The 12,429-nt window shown below is 37.2% G+C and overlaps 1 protein-coding gene across 7 annotated transcripts in view; it reads left to right on the forward strand.

The window, feature by feature from the left end:
• Positions 1 to 12,429, forward strand: part of FRS2 (fibroblast growth factor receptor substrate 2) — a 119,410-nt gene that overhangs the window by 59,739 nt on the left and 47,242 nt on the right. For 3 of the 7 annotated variants that reach the window (XM_011929301.1, XM_011929302.1, XM_011929298.1), the window contains 3 exons: positions 2,777 to 2,872; positions 3,910 to 3,952; positions 9,092 to 9,159. The exons of 1 other annotated variant lie outside the window; for it this stretch is intronic. The gene's annotated coding sequence lies outside the window, so the exon portion shown is untranslated. The remainder of the gene's footprint in view (positions 1 to 2,776; positions 2,873 to 3,909; positions 3,953 to 9,091; positions 9,160 to 12,429) is intronic. 3 more of the 7 variants (XM_011929300.1, XM_011929299.1, XM_011929297.1) reach the window with 1 other exon arrangement.

Genomic DNA, 12,429 nt, shown 5'->3' on the forward strand with positions numbered 1-12,429 from the left:
GTGATCACTGAGTCAGACTTGCTATTTTCTCTGTCCCCTGGCTATCTCTCTTAAGACCCTGAAGTTTGCCAGCCATAGAATATTTAAAAGGCAGAGGAGGGCTTAGTCTAGGGGGAGTTTGTTTATTTAAAGAAAAAATAATTAAGTTTAAACATCCTACCATGTCATAGCTAGTTTAGTCATGTTAAGAGTTAGTGAGTTCTTTTGATTCTTTCCTGGTGGTCTTGATACCTACAGGTAACAGACAAATTTGAAGCAGTTAAACTTCCTGAGATTACTTGGAACCTTATAATGTAATCCCAAACAGAAATCCCTAACGAAGTGGGAGAAAAGGGAATGCCATTTATTTTGCTGGTTTCTGGTTTTTAATGGGACTCTTTTAATTCAAATCTTTTACCACTCTATTCTAGAGTTATGGTACAGATGATTTAAAAACAAAACAACCGTTTAAAAACACCACACTGTGATAGATACATCTTCATTATTTCTTTGAAGTCAGGAACGTAAGAATCTTTTAAAAGGAACAGTGTAGCTCTACAGATGTTTAGACACAGAGAAAGATCTAAAAATTGATGATGTTATGTTTGAAGATTACCATCTCCCAAATTTATAATTTACTGTTCCTTACAAATTCTTTGCCAGATAAGGAAAACTAAGACAGCTATTTTGGGCTTGCCCGGGACACTGGGGTAGATTTCTTTGATGACATGACTTATAAAAACAAAGTCCTAAAGGAAGAGAAATAAGCGAGACAGAGAGAGAGAGAGAGAGAGAGAGAGAGAGATTGATTTGTTGTTACTGGCAGAGGGAAAAAAAGTCCTGAGACCCTGAAGTGAGAAGCTGCTTGATAAGTTTAAGGAAAGGAAAGAGGCTGGTATGGCTTGAATGGGGTGAATAAGGGAGAGAGTGGTAGATGAGGTCAGAGAGATGGGGTGGGGGATAGCAGATCATGGTCTTTATGGGCCTTTGTAAGGACTTTGACTTTTAGACTACTGAGCTGGACTCAATTGGAGGATTTGATTAGAAGAATGACATGATCTTTCTTTTGAAAATGGCTAATCTCACTGACTTGTTGAGGTGGGCAAGAGAGAGGCTGGGAGATCAGACAGGGAACTATTATACTAATGTGTATGCAAAATATTGTGACTTGGACCATGGTACTAAGAGTGGAAGTGATAATAATATGAATATCTTTTGAAACTGGAGCTCCTAGGATGAACACTACATGGGTAGTGACATTTTAAAATACTAGAAGGTAAGCTGGGCATGGTGGCTCATGCCTGTAATCCCAGCACTTAGGGAAGCAGAGGCAGGTGGATCACTTGAAGCCAGAAGTTCGAGACCAGCCTGGTCAACAAGGTGAAACCTCATCTCTACTAAAAATACAAAAATTAGCCAGACGTGGTGGCATGTGCCTGTAATCCCATCTACTCGGGAGGCTAAGACAGGAGAATTGCTTGAACCCAGGAGGCGGGGGCTGCAGTGAGCCAAGATTGTGTCACCACACTCCAGCCTAGGCAACAGAGCGAGACCCTGTCTCAAAAATAAATAAATAAATAAACAAACAAACAAATAAATAAATAGTACTGGAAAGTTAAATATTTCATCAATTTAAGTTTAAAAAATTCATCAGTTTATTGATCATTTCAGTAAATCCTTATGAATGCTTATAGCATGGAATTCATTGTTTTAGGTGCTTGAAAAATACCAGTAGGCTGGGTGTGGCAGCTCACGCCTGTAATTCCAGCACTTTGGGAGGCTGAGGCAGGCGAATCACCTGAGGTCAGGAGTTCAAGACCAGCCTGGCCAACATGATGAATCCCTGTCTCTACTAAAAATACAAAAATTAGCCAGACGTGTTGGAGTGTGCCTGTAGTCCCAACTGCTTGGCAGGCGGTTGGATTGCTTGAACCTGGGAGGCGGAGGTTGCAGTGAGCTGCGATCTCGTCACTGCACTCCAGCTTGAGCAACAGAGTGAGACTCTGTCTCAAAAGAAAAAAAAAAAAAACAGTAAATAAAACCAAGAAAAACCCCTTCTGTGGTTTACGTTCTAGTTATAGGGGAAAGTTGACAATAAAAATAATAATTGCTTATAACAATTAATGATAATAATTGTTTATAATAAATAAGCAATTTGTTGTGTTCAGAATGTACTATATTAGGGCTCCCATATATTTCTTTTTTTTTTTTCTTTTTCCAGTCTGTAAATGGCACTTAGGAGTTGCAAGGTCCTACTGGGTGACAGGAATTGAGGATTGAAGAGTTCTGGTCCTGTGGGACAAATAGCCAGTTTTCTATCACCCCCTGCCCCCCAGTCTCAGCCCTGTTAATAATGTTTTTTATGAGAAGGTTGCTCAATAAGTGCTTTGAGGCTGGGCATGGTGGCTCACACCTGTAATCCCAGCACTTTGGGAGGCTGAGGCAGGAGGATTGCTTGAGTGCAGGAGTTCAAGACTAGCCTGGGCAATGTAGTAAGACCCTGTCTCTGCAAATAATAATTTAAAAAATTGGCTGGGCATGTGGCATGCACCTGTGGTCCCAGCTACTTAGAAGGTTGAGGTGGGAGGATCACCTGAGCCCAGGAGATTGAGGCTGCAGTGAGGCGTGATGGTGCCTTTGCACTTCAGCCTGAGCAACAGAATAAGACCTTGTCTCAAAGGGGAAAAAATGCTTTGAAAGTTCTTTCTAGTCACTACAATTTAGATAATTGTCCTTAAAGAGTTTTGTTATAATATATTCAAGAGTAGCATTCTTAATAACTTAACCTATATTTCAGAAATGACCATTAAGAAGTAGATGCCCAGATGCAAAAGTGATGAAACAGTCCATTTGTCATAAAGTAAGATGCAGCTGTGGCGTGTCAACCAGCTTGGTAAGTGTGGCCAAATCTTTTTTTTTTTAACTTTATAGTTATCTACTTTGAAAATCATCTAATTAAAAAATATGGTAGACAGGCTGGGCATGCTTGCTCATACCTGTAATCCCAACAGTTTGGGAGGCTGAGGCAGGTGGATCGCCTGAGGTCAGGAATTCAAGACCAGCCTGGCCTACCTGGTAAAACCCTGTCTCTACTAAAAATATAAAAATTAGCCAGGGATATTGGCACGTGCCTGTAATTTCAGCTACTTGGGAGGCTGACGCACGAGAATGGAGGTGGAGGATGCAGTGAGCTGAGACTGCGCCACTGCACTCCGGCCTGGGCAACAGAGTGAGACTCTGTCTCAAAAAAAAAAAAAAAAGGTAGACATTAAAGTTACCTTGTATTTTTGGTTTTACTTTGTAGTACAGATTCTACCATACAGCTCTGAGAAGTGTATGTCTGTGGTGTATCTTACAACATAATTTTGATCGTTACTCTTCTTGCATATTTTTAAAAATTAAATTTATTTAGTATGTTTCTTCCTAGGATTAAAAATATACCCTTCAGTATGGGGTTTCTTATTGGAGTGGTGAAAATGTTCTGGAATTAGATAATGTGGTCATGGTTACAAAACTTTGTGAATATGTTAAAAAAAACACTGTTCAAAGAAATGCTTTTTACCTTGTGTAAATTACACCTAAAAAAAAAAAAAGTACCCTTCAGAACATCAGATCTTAGAAAGAGCAAAACCTATTTGACTTAACAGCTGTTTTAGAATATAAAAATTGCCACATATCATCAGGTACCTAGCAAAATGACTTGATATTTAGCAAATAGAATAAGTATTTTTGTAATAAAAGTAATAAATTTTATGTTTTTTTTATAACACATACTTTTGTTATTAGAGACCAACTGTCTCTCAGGCTTTCATAATATCAAATGTCATAGCATAATATTCTGAATGTACCATGTTAGCATATTGTAAGTTTTCATTTTTAATAGACCGTCTTGAAACTAACATTTCAACTTTCTACCTGAAATTTTTTTAGGAACAAAATTGTATCTGTTTTTCTCAGAAGAGAATTCCACAAGGTAAGAAATTGTAAATATAGTAATAAAATCAATATAGTTGAGTAAGGCTTAATTGCTCTTGATTTTTACAAATTTGCTTCCATGTATTTATTTAATACCTTTTCTTTATCATAGAATTCTCACGAATTTATTAGCTACTGTTTTACTATGTCAGAATTTTAGTCCCTTTCTCCAATTTCTTTAATTTTGAGTCTTTTGTATGGCATAGTAATTTTATTCTTCTTACTTTGATATGTTACCACACTTCATAAATAGAATAGATAGTATTCTCATTTTACAAATGAGGAAACCAGTATTAGGATTGGCTTTAGGTTCTTTTACTAATCTTATACTGCCACCCAGCTGATACTTTCCTATATATAAAAGGTGTAATTACTAGGATAGTCTTAACTTGAAAGAAGTGCTTTCTAACCAGGACAACCTCATAGCCTGAGAAGTTTAAAAAATACGTATACACAGACAAAAATATAAGCAATGAATACTGTAGGCCATAGTCAAAGGAACATTTATAATATGCATTTGGTCCACCTCTGTTATATAGAAAAGTATTTCATAAGTATTTCCAATTTAGAATGAATGCCATAAATTTAAGTTGGCTAGGTTTTTTTTTTGTTTTGTTTTTTGTTTTTTTTGAGATGGCATTTTGCTCTTGTTGCCCAGGCTGGAGTTCAATGGCGCGATCTCGGCTCACCACAGCCTCTGCCTCCTGGTTTCAAATGATTTTTCTGCCTTAGCCTCCTGAGTAGCTGGGATTACAGGCATGTACCACCATGCCTGGCTAGTTTTGTATTTTTGTTAGAGACAGGGTTTCTCCAGTTTGGTCAGGCTGTTCTCAAACTCCCAACCTCAGGTGTTCTGCCTGCCTTGGCCTCCCAAAGTGCTGGGATTACAGGTGTGAGCCACCGCGCCTGGCTGTATTTCTAGTTTTGAGCATGCCTGTTTACTTAAAGGTTATATGTCTAGTTTTGATGGGTGGGAAATTAGAATTTCATTGAGGGGATGAAATGAGCAATTTGATCTTGTGTTTTTCAGAATATAGTAATCCCCTCCCCACCAAATTATTTGTTTGTAGTGTGAAAATCAGGTATACTGGATTATAAACCAGTATCTTCTGTCCCAAAAGGCTTAATTTGATTCAGACCCTGCTTTACTGTTAGAGGCAGAGATTTAGATTGTTTTTGAGTAATCCAGTCCTATTCTGGGTCACTTTAGGTCTGAAGGGTCTTCAGATAATAGTAGTAACCACTTGGCTTACACCTAGCTTACATTTAAGCCTGTGGAAAGACTCGGAGAGATTTCACATGTAGGTGGTGGAATACGGAAATGCAGATTGATAGTCTACTTGAAGTTGTGGGACTTTGAAGTTTAGCAGTGTTTTTGTTGTTCAAAAATAGACTATGATATTAAAAAGATGTGGGTCTTTTGACCCTAATTTCTTATTGTGTATTAGGACTTGAGGTGTTACAGTTCATTTTAACTGAGGTTGAACATAATACACAAAAATGTGGATTGTTTTATAAAAGAACAGTTATTTTAGATACCTTTTTGTTTCATGTTCCACTCTTAGAGTTCCTTATTAGTTGGCTTGATTTTATTTTTTCAGCTACATGCTTTTAGATTGAAAAACAAAAAAACAAAATTCAGAATAGGTTGAAATTCAACACAAATTGCTGCCACATAACAAAAGTGCTGATCAAGTTAAATCAACCCCTGTAATGTGTATGGAAAGGAAAACCTCTCCTCTCTCCCCCAATTTGAAGAACAAGCATTTTCCCTGCCAAGAAGTACTGACTTTAAATGGACCAGCTGTCCATATTAGGAGTACAGGGTTGCTAAGGTGACCATGGCTGTTTGGAGAAGAATGCAGCTGAGAGGGCAAGTTCTCGATGTGTGAGCTGAGGGAAGGAATGTGGTGTGATTGTGCATCATTCCTCCTAATCACATGCTCACAAAGTGCTGTGTGGGCAGCATGTAGAAACTACAAGTCTGAGTGCCGGAGCTTGTGTGTGTTAAAATCATTTTGTTTTCATGTAAGCCACAGGCTTACAGTTTAGATGAAAAAGGTCTGTCTTATATGTATGTGTGTGTTTGGGGTTAAAGTTGGGGACACTGCTTTGATGGCAGATGAGATGGGAATGTGTCTATTTTGCTGGATAGATACATATTTTTTATTATTTTTTAAATAATTATTTATCTTGGAATAAATGTCGTCTTTCCAGTTCATCCTTTTCAGTCATATATACAGTATTAATAGTCCCCAAGTAAATGATGTGTTCTTTGTAGTTGTGTATTTCTTTGGCACTGTAATTTCAGAATTATTTGGAGATTCCTAAAAATGTGTTGTCTACTCGTTCCATTTCTTCCTTTTTTAAAAACTGAGTGTTTTTTCCTCAAGGCATCCAAAGTTAGGTTCTGGGCCTATCTGACAAATAAGTAGCCAATTTGGTAAAAATAGTGATTCAAGGACAGTGAGAAGGGTCAGACTAACATCCTATTTACCTAAGATGCTGTTAAGATTTTACTATGGGCACCATTACTAATACTTGAAATGAGATCTAGACATAGGCGTTGATGCAGATACTTAAATGAAATGTGTTATTTTTGTTTTTTATCCTTTTTTCTTAATCCCTACAATGATGTGTTGATCTTAAATGAGGGCATAAATGTGATGTATTTAAGATGTGAAGTAGTTGGAACAGTGGCAGCCCTGTATTACATGAGCATCATATTATTTTTCACAATCAGATAGTCTCTTTGCTTTGAAATGATTGCTGTTTAAGTGATTAATTTATAAAATATGGAGGGAAAGGAAAGGATTAAAATAATTTGACTTGCTGGGCTCAAGCAATCCTCCCACCTAGAATGTGGCTAATTTTTATAAATGTTCCATGTGTATTTAGAAAGAATGCAAATTTTTCATTTATTAAGTACAGTGTTATATTTATGTCTAAGAACTTGTTAATTGTTCTGTTCATATCTTCTCTGTCTTGGTTTTGTTTTGGATTCAGGTTTAGTTTTATTTGGGGACTGATTTGTCAGTTTCTCTAGTAAGAAAGACATGGTAATCAATGTCTGTCACCATGACTGTAGGTTTGTCAGTTTCTCCTTATAAAGGTGTTAATTTTTGCTTTATTTATTTTGAATGTATGCTATTAAGTACATTAATAAGCCAAAATAATGAAACAATTTAGAATTAGAATTGTTTTATCTTTTTGTTAAATTGAATTTTTTATCATTATGAAAGGGCCCTCTATCTAAACACACTTTTAGCCTTACCTTTTTTTAATTGTTATTATTGCTGTTTTCTTGGATTAATATAGCTAGTGTAGTTTTATTTTGTTTGGTGTAGCATTTTCTTTTCTTTTTTTTTTTTTGAGATGAAGTCTCACTCTGTCACCAGGCTGGAGTGTAGTGGCGCAATCTCAGCTCACTGCAACCTCCATCTCCTGGGTTCAAGGAATTCTTGTGCCTCAACATCCTGAGTAGCTGGGATTACATATATGCATCACCATGCCTGGCTAATCTCTGCTTTTTTAGTAGAGATGGGGTTTCCCCATGTTGGCCAGGTCAGTCTCGAATTCCTGACCTCAGGTGATCACCCACCTCAGCCTCCCAGAGTGCTGGGATTACAGGCGTGAGCCACCGCACCTGGCCAGTATTTTCATTCTTTAGTTTTTCATGTATTTTCGTTGGGGTTTTGTAAATAGAATGAGTTTTATTTTTGTTCTGAATGACAATCTTTATTTTTTAACTGGAGAATTTCAGTCAATTATGTTACTGATAGATTCAGATTTTTTTTTTTAACCTTTTTTTTGTTTTTTTGAGACAAGATCTTGCTCTGTTGCGCAGGCTGGAGTGCAGTGGCACGATCATGGCTTACTCTGGCCTCTATCTGCTGCGCTCAACGATCCTCCCACCTCAGCCTCTCAGGTAGCTGGGATCACAGGCATGCGCCACTATGCTGGGGTGATTTTTTAATTTTTTAGAGATGGTATCCCACTATGTTGCCTAAGTTGGTCTTGAATTCCTGGAATCAAGCGTTCCTCCTGCCTCAGCCTCCCAAAGTGTTGGAATTACAGATGTAAGCCACCATGCCCAGATCTGATTTACATATATTTCTGTCCCCTTCTGTGGTTTTTCTATTTATCCAATTCTTCCTCTCATTCTTGCCAGTCTTTTGTATTGAGTTAGACATGTATGTTTCTCATTCCATCTCCTCTCCATACCTTGCATGCATATATACTTGTTTATAATTAATATATTATTTATTCTTTTAGTGGTTGCTCTGGCTATTTTAACATGCTTTTCTTAAAAAAGTCCAAATTAGTATCTTTAATCTATTCCTGAATAATGTAGTAACTTAGTATGCTCTGGTTGTCTTCCTCCCAACCTGTAACATTGTTGTCTGTTATCTTAGTTTTGGCATATTCTTCTTATGCATATATACAGAATTTTAGACAAATTACTGTTTTAGGTAGTAAACCTTTGTTTAAATTTATTTACCTAATTGCTGTTTTCTTGGCTCATTGGTCCTTTTTAGATCTGAGACCTTTCGTCTATGATAATTTTTTTTCTACCTGAAGTATGTTCTTTAGAATTTCCTTCGGTGAAGATCCTTTGGTGAAAAAGACACTTTTTTCTTTGTCTAAAGATGTCTTTATTTCAACTTCATTCTTGAAAGGTAGTTTCTCTGTGTGTAGAATTCTGTTTTCTCATCATATTGAAGACATTATTCTAGTCCTTTGACTGCCAGTATTGCTGTTGAGAAGTCTTAATTGCCCTTCCTTTGTAAGTAATCACCCTTTTATTTGGCTGTCTTAAGCCTTTTTTTTTCTTCCCATTTAGTGTTTTGTAGTTTTGTATAATGTATTGAGGCATTATTTTTTTCATTTCCTCATTTTATTTTTTGTAATCCCACTTGGGATTCTTTGGGCTTCCTTGATCTGAGTATAATAATAATGTCTTTGAATAATTGTGGAAAATTCTTAACCATTATCTCTTTGAATAATGCCTCTTTTTTCTCCTTCTATAACTCTAATTAGACATATAGTCTATTTTTCATGTTACTTATGCCTTTTTGTCCTTTTTCGTCTCCACAAACTCATTTAAGAGCTGGCTTATAGTTATAAATTCTTGCAGGAGATTTTCTTCATTTTACCAGCATCAAGGTCAAGCAGGCAGGTTTACTTGCTGTCACCTTCTACAAGGTAGGTTTACTGCTCATTCATTTGTACTTTGTGGATTTGGGGATTTGCAACTGTATGCAAGGCAGTCTTGGACTATATAGTCTGTCTCCTGCAGTCTGCAGTTTTCTAAGCAGCATTATGAAATTACCTTAAAGTCAAGAGCCACCTTTCGTAACTTTTTACATTTGTGCCAGATTAGGAAAACATTTAACAATAAAAATTTAAAAATACGTATATAAAACATTGCAGATTTCAGCAGTAGAGTCAGTCTGGACATCTAACCTACCATGTTGCTAGAAATAGAATCCCTTGATCCATTTCAAATAACATACAACTTAGGTTAGGTTTGTATGAGAAACATAATACAGAATTCTAATCAGCCGTCTCCCATTAACAAAAAAAGGCCCTGGCCTTAAGTTTGGTAAATTCATGCCTTTTTATATGTTTAAACTAAAATAAAATGTTTAAGGTAAGGGATGTGTGTGAGGGTGGTATGTGTGTTTTAATTTCCTGTGTTATCCAACTAACTTCATGTCCATTTGAATTAAGATGGATTCTGCTGAACTTCCTCTTTTATTCTTGACATTATACATTTGTCACCTTTTTCTCTTTGCAACAAAAATGGCCTGTGTTAAGTTTATATTTTTAAAAATTTAGGTTCCCTTATATTATTCAGATGCATTATTTTCAAAACACATTCATAAAAAGTGATAATACCCTATCTATAATTGTATAATCTTTCAACTTCATGGTCTTAGTCTATTCTCCATGAGTTTGTTTCTATATTTTGTTATGCAGATTCCCCACAAAATAACGTAAAATTTAGTTACACAGAGGCCCTCCTAGATGCAATGACACCCGATAGCAAGAGCACACCAAGAATCCAAATCTTGGTTTCTAATACAAGTTGATTATCCTTATCCTTATCCTAAATGCTTGGGATCAGATATGTTTTGGATTTCAGGGTGTTTTGTTTTGTTTTGAGACAGAGTCTCACTCTGTTGCCCAGGCTGGAGTGCAGTGGCATGATCTCGGCTCACTGCAACCTCTGCCTCAGCCTCCCAAGTAGCTGGGATCACAGGCACACACCACTATGCCTGGCTAATTTTTTGTATTTTTAGTAGTGACGGCCAGGCTGTCATCATGCTGGCCAGGCTGTTCTTGAACTCCTGGCTGTGCTTGAACTCCAGGCTGTTCTTGGCCTCCCAAAGTGCTGGGATTACAAGTGTGAGCACTGTGCCTGCTTGGATTTCAGGGGTTTTTTTGGATTTCTAAGTATTTGCATATACATAATGAGATATCTTGGGGATGGGACTCAAGTCTAAACACGAAATTCATTTATGTTTCATATATGCCTTATACACATAGCCTGAAGGTGATTTATACAATATTTTAAATAATTTTGTGCACGAATCATGTGAAGTCAGGTGTGAAATTTTCCACCTGTGGTGTCATGTTGGTGCTCAAAAATTCTCAGATTTTCCAATTAGGGATGCTGAATCTGTAAACTTCTCCTTTAAAAAGGACCAGGGTTCCTTGGAAAAATGGCTTGATCTAGGACTAGGGCAAGAAACAGACAAGATCCACTTTGGGAGGCTGAGGCGGGCAAATTACGAGGTCAGGAGTTCGAGACCAGCCTGGCCAACATGGTGGAACCCCATCTCTACTAAAAATACAAAAAATTAGCTGGGCAGGGTGGTGGGCACCTGTAATCCCAGCTACTCGGGAGGCTGAGGCAGGAGAGTCACTTGAACTCAGGAGGTGGAGGTTGCAAGGGAGCCAAGATCGGGCCACTGCACTCCAGCCTGGGCGACAGCGTAAGACTCCGTCTCAAAAAATAATAAAAAGATAGACAAGATCAGCTTAGAACATCTTGTAGTGCCAAAAAAAAAAGTAAAGAAGGGCTTTAACAAAAAACCCATAGAATGGGATTATGTCAAAGGGGCATAGGAGTCACCTAAAAGAGCTCACAATGATCAAAGCTGGAATAATTTGAACAAGAAAATAAGTAAAGTATAAAGTAGTATTGGATTATAACCCAGAGTATAAAATGAATATCTACGGGCTGATACTGATATGAATAAGTGATTGAATGAATAAATAAATAAATGGAGAAGAGACAAATCTCCTGTACAGAAGAACTCGAAATAATTTGTCAATACTCCACCTTCATCATGGTGAGACACAATTCCCTAATCCTTAAGTGTGGACTGTGCATGCTTTCCTTCCAAGAAGTTCAGTACTTCTTCCAAGAAGTACAGAAGAGTTCAGGAAGAAGTAACTTCACAGTGGAGAAACCTGACAGCCAGGTAGGTTGTCAGGGGTAACATCAACAGTGATAAGTCATGTTGATAATATGTTTCAAGGGCTATGTTGTAATAAAAATGGCACTTTATTTCTGTGATCCTCCTCCCCAAATCCCATACTCCCAGTCTAATTATGAGAAAAGTGTCAAATTCCAAGAGAGGAGAGGCATTCTGCAAAATTTACCAGTGCTCCTGAAAATGGTCAGGATAATCAAAAACAAGAAAAATCTGAAAAACTTACTGCCAAGAGGATCCTTAAGAGACATGATGACTAAATGTAATGAAGTTTGTTTTTTATAAAAAACCACAAAACTGAGTCCCTGAAGTATTTTTTTAAACCTAGAAGTCACGTACTTTGCGACTTTTATTAGATTTTAGATCACATCCCACTCTTGAATGCGTATTTCCCCTGGAGCAACCCACGTTTTAAAAAATTTAGTAAAAGAGGATATCAGATAACCAGTTCTTACAAACAGGCCCAACATTTATTATGTTGCATTTGCTGCCATCTGAAGGCCTACTCACACAAATGGTAGAAAGTTGTGTTTATTAAAATCTTAACTTCTTTAATATTTCAAATTTTTAAACTTCAGGGTAACCAAAATTCTTATGAAAATTATACAAAATACCTTAGAATGTATAATTTAGCTGTTTTTGTTTTAAAGGAAGTGTGTGTATATGTGTGTATTTGGCCTACTCTAAAAATAAAGAATATAGCATTAATGTTATTAGGCCCAGTTAGTCTGTATTCTAGTATAGTTACTGGTACAAAAGTAACACTGGGCCAGGTGCAGTGGCTCACACCTGTAATCCTAGTACTCTAGGAAACTGAGGCAGGTGGATCTCTTGAGTCCGGGAATTTGAGACCAACCTGGGCAACATGGCAAAACTCCTTCACTATTAAAAATACAAAAAGTAGCCGGGCGCGGTGGCTCAAGCCTGTAATCCCAGCACTTTGGGAGGCTGAGACGGGCGGATCACGAGG

This window comes from Colobus angolensis, unplaced genomic scaffold (genome assembly GCF_000951035.1).
Source record: "Colobus angolensis palliatus isolate OR3802 unplaced genomic scaffold, Cang.pa_1.0 Scaffold80, whole genome shotgun sequence".
NCBI lineage: Eukaryota > Metazoa > Chordata > Mammalia > Primates > Cercopithecidae > Colobus > Colobus angolensis.